Genomic DNA, 5,011 nt, shown 5'->3' on the forward strand with positions numbered 1-5,011 from the left:
CAAAAGTTGTCCAGCCGGTTTCAAGCGTCTGTGATGCAACCTGACTGGGAAGTCCTGACTGGCGGGTCAATCGATCGTCACAACCAGGACAATTGCTGGGTCGTCGTATCGATGATGTGTCGGGCATGCTAATCACATCGCCCAAGTGTGAACACGTTCGCCCGTTCAGAAGTGAGAATTCAGATGCGTCCAACATGCGCTGATGCAATAGCGGTTACATGTTTTGTCACATGTCGGGTGTCCGGAGTTGAAACGGCCATCGGATATGCACTGCTGGTGATCTCTAACAAGAGCGAAACTCGAGTCCAGTACTTCGCCCCTTTGGATTTACGTGAATAATTGCGCCAGGACAGAGGACGATTGTTCAATAAAAGAGTGTTGTGAAACTGATTCATGAATTCTGCTTTTGCGGATAAGCTGTTAACTCTCACAGACACAACCCCGTAAGAAACACCAAGTTTAGATGCAAGAGTTTAAATATGCATCTAGAACAATGCATTTTTCATTTGTGGACGAAGAGCAAACTGTCGTTTCTGCTTTCTGCAATGTTTTCGCCGGAGATACAAACTCACAGCTTGCCTTAAGTGTATACAAGGTTGAAGTAGGCTGATTCATAACAGTGGTTTATAAATCCAAACGATGAAGGCAAAAAAGGACCCGGTGGACGTATTTAAAATTGTCGTTTTAGGATTCTGCTGAGATTCAGTGAGTTTTTCATTGAAAAGCGCCTTATTTTGCGAAGTGGATGTTTCACTGGCTGCATGCAAACTGGTCCTCAAAGAGGGACAAACGGTCGATGATGACTCAAAACCATGCCACATACTACCTCAAGGCTATGAGTAGTAATTAAAATGTTTTAAGGAGCTTTTATTATTACCGCTGTTCTGATACATGGTTTATTGTTCAAAGCCTTGAAATGGACATATCGCGCAAAAAACAGTACCAGAAATCTTCCTTGCCCACAGGCAATCGGTCTTGGTTATGGCGTGATCATGTTTTTGTGTCTATTTGCTATAGACACTGACAGCGAGTTCTAACCCAAACAGCGTAAAACCATGTGAGGATGCCTTTTTAAGAGGTATAACACAAAGACGCAGCAAAATGTTTGAGCCCTCTCTGTTTGGGGAGTCATTTTGAGTACGTGTACCATTCTACAAATAAGGATCGTGCATAGTGTTGGACCATAGGATTGGAGTTAGCAAGACTAGAGATCAGCTTTTGTTTTCAACCCAATGAAAAGATGTTGGTAAATTCGTGAGAACCGACACATTTTGCACGACATTGAGGTATCTACTTCTACGACAGTGCACCGCTGGTTTTTGCTCAATCACCAACCGCCTTTGACCGAAATAAAACTGCATGGTAGACTTTAGTAGTACATCACAGAAATCTGTGCTGCTACCCAGGAATAATAGATGCCTGCATCTGTGATTAATTCACCAATCACTTAGACTGAGGATTTCATAAAAAGAGTTAGCGCGCCTGGGTTACATTTGTCCTGCAATTTTTCATAAAAAGAGTTAGCGCGCCTGGGTTACATTTGTTCCTGCAATTTGGTTAAAAGTTATTTTAGATGGACATCCGGAATTGTCCAAAATGAAGTAAACCAAAATGAGAAGACCCGTAGATTCAGACTTGAATTTTAGTTTGGCAGGTAAGTATCATAAGGAATAATTTCAAGAATAAAGTCCATCATACTGGCAGTATAAATCGGCAAAAATCGACTAAAATTGTAGAACGTAACTCGAAATTATTCAACAACATTGAATCTTGTCCAAGTGTGGTATCGTTCCAGCTCATCAGAGGGTTTTGGACAGTCTGAAAAATGTTAATTCGGAAACCGTGTCTACCCACTAGGGAAAGTTGTCCCTTCCACCCTTTATATTTCGACCCTTTTCAATGTTTCCTTTTGTATGCCTGTTCCATAGAAGCCGCTTGTTCTGCATCCACGACTGACGAGAACAAACGGAATGTCAGCATCTGCTGAACTGTGATTTCTTGCTTTTTTTCAACACAGTGGGTGAGGACGTCCCAAAAAAAATTCCATAGATAATGAAGGTAAGGATCAGAGAGACCAGTGAATAAGTTTCGGAAAAAAAGTCTTCATCTAAGAGATACTAGGAAGTAGGATAGGAGGAGTAACTAGTGTAATGAAATATAACAAAAGCGCGTGAGGTTACAATTTGAAAAAAATCAAAAATTCATTAATTATCTTTTGAGGAGATAACGGCAACATTACTCGAAAGTAGTATATCTTGAGAAATGGAAAGTTGTTGACAAAAAACTACCGGTTTCTCGTTGTTGCCGGATAGGTATAAACATTCAACTATGAAGACAATTTATCAACCAGAGGACTGAAATTGCATAACTACAATCTCACTACCCAAATAAGAGCGCAGAGTCTATAGGTGCGGCTGACCTCTGAATGCGCGCAGGTTACTGCGTTTTTTTTGTATAAAAATGTAGCACCCGTGAAAACTGTTGAAAAATGGAATGAGGGGTGAAACTCAACAATGTAATCCTTTTCAAACTGTTGGCACCACTTGTTTTGCTAAATCCGTCTGGCTTCAGTGTGAGGATCACCAAGAATAAACTGTGTGCAATTTCCTTTCGACTATTCTGAGGAAGATCCTGTCAGTAGTGATCGAGCACGGTGCGATGAGATCACCGCCAGTGCGGAGAAAGCCACTAAACAGTGCAGTGAACCACAATGATCATGAAGTTGTGGTTGCTACGGCTTACTCCGTCGGGCGAAAAGTACGTTTTCATACAATTTTACATAGGAGCATCGAAGGTACAGACCACACTCTCTTGATATTCATGCCTACGTTCCGCTTAAAATCACCTATTCACAGCTGGAACGACCAAATTGCTACTGGTGAGTGAGTTGGACGACTAAGAGCGGTCGATAATGAAGTCAAATGTTTACAAATTACACTCCAAAGAACAGAATCTAACACGATTTTTTGTGAGGAGAGTAGCTACTTGAAGGCGGTTTTTCCTACCGTTTCCATAAAAGTCTGCTTTTGATGGTCAAATATACACCGTTTGTGACATCGGGTGGATTTTTGAAGAACAAACACTCACAGACAGAGGGCAGTAAGAGAGTTATGACATGATCATCTGGACGCTTCCGGCTTGCTCCAGGAAGCAAGTCAGGGGACACTGGGACAACCAACACGCTCATGAATGTGCATTTCTAACAAACTGTACTAAAAGAAAAACTTCAGTTTCCTTTTTAGGGGGTTACTAGCCTCCTGATTGGAGGTTAGTGTAATGTTAAAGCAAATATTCATCAAGATAACTAGGATGGGAAGTTGAAAATAGTTTTTTTTACATTAGTTGATCATTAAGTGGTGACACGGCAGGAAGAAGTGAAATATTTTACATCAGGATTGCGATGAGAATCAAGGCTAGGGTCGCACAAGTGTTGATAGAGCTTGGTCGACTCTTCATGACATTCGTGTTTTACTGTGTCAGTTCCTTGTCAGGTTACGTCAGTTATCCGTGATTGGTTTTCTTCACGCAGAGCCGGGTTACAACCTGAACGAAGCATATGGCCTCGTGACTGAGTGACGAGCACACAGTGAGCTACTTTGAAGACACCATAAACGCTACTTCTGAAGAGGAGTTCCAGTAATCCTTTTCGGCGTTTTGGTGAAATAGCTTCCCGTAACTATCCCGGGCCGATTTTGTTTGTTGCGCGCCATCCGACATGAACCATTGGAGGGTTGCTTGGTAAAGCGGATGGTCAACGTTGTAAATTCCTTTTTAGTGCTGACTGAATCACAGATGGACACTCCCATGGAAACGTTCAACGTTTCGGAGCTCGCTATCGTTAGCTACCACTAGTCAGCAACTTTTCAATTGATGAGTTTGTTGATTGAGGTTGTGCCGTTTATTTACTCTGTGCGGTCTGACCGGTGACTCTTGAAAAGCAGTCGGCAAAAATGAATCAAACAACCACTCACCTAATCGGAAACCACTTGGTAATTTCCTGCCGGTAATCATTCTTGCGTGAGCATCTGGTGGGCAGATTTTCAAATGAAACACAACATAAGCTTGTTCTTCATTAGAAAAGCAAATACAGTTTGATGGTGCTCGCAGTTCAAGTAATTGTGAGATGTTTTGTGGAAGAACTAATGACATTTAGTGCATTATCGTTATAAATCAACTAAAACCGCGGAGTTTCTGTATAGGGCATCTTAAAAGGATTGTGTGACGGATAGGAAATGCGCTGAAATGTATACTCAGCGAAGTTTTGAGGCCCTTCTAACTGTCCGTGCTTGACTCAATTGAACCTGATCCTTTGCATGACGTTCGGTGCAACTCTATAAGGAATTTCCACGCACTGTTCCTAAACCATCTTTAACATCTGTGGGGAGGAACAACTTACCCGGGCTAAATGTCACCTGGCTGAACAAATAGTACAAGGTCATCAATTCGATCAGTTTGATCAAAACATATTCATGTGATTGTTTCGGCTGGCGGTGTGCACAAAGTTTGCATATTAGTCTTTGTGTATTTCGTTTTTGTTAAGACTTGTATGCATCTGAGGACGAACAGAGACCACTTGTTTGTGGTCTACTAAACTCGCGGTTGTGACCTTCCCATCTGGGGCTTTATTTAGACGACTGATAAAAAACAACGCCCGCTTCCTAGGCACTTTTAAAAACGGATGAAGGTGAGCCTCCATCTGGGAACTGTGATTGATTCAGTGAGAAATCCAGCAAAGGCAAACTAAACAGCTTTCAAGCTACTTCGGACAACTCACCATTGTGCAACTGTACTCAGATTCGTTTTCCGGAGTAAACACTCTGATCAGGTTCGCAGTAGGTTTCCCTCATCAGGACTGAAAAATCGCAATGGCAAATAAATTCAAGCAACCAGCTACGCGTCTCTACTTGAGAGGTTAACAGTGAACTTTATGCAGCTAAGTGACTGATTGGGAGGGGAGGTTTTCCGACACGACATTTCCTAAACCACATACCCCAGTGAGTTGATCGATAAA

This window comes from Opisthorchis viverrini (genome assembly GCF_000715545.1).
Source record: "Opisthorchis viverrini unplaced genomic scaffold opera_v5_78, whole genome shotgun sequence".
NCBI lineage: Eukaryota > Metazoa > Platyhelminthes > Trematoda > Opisthorchiida > Opisthorchiidae > Opisthorchis > Opisthorchis viverrini.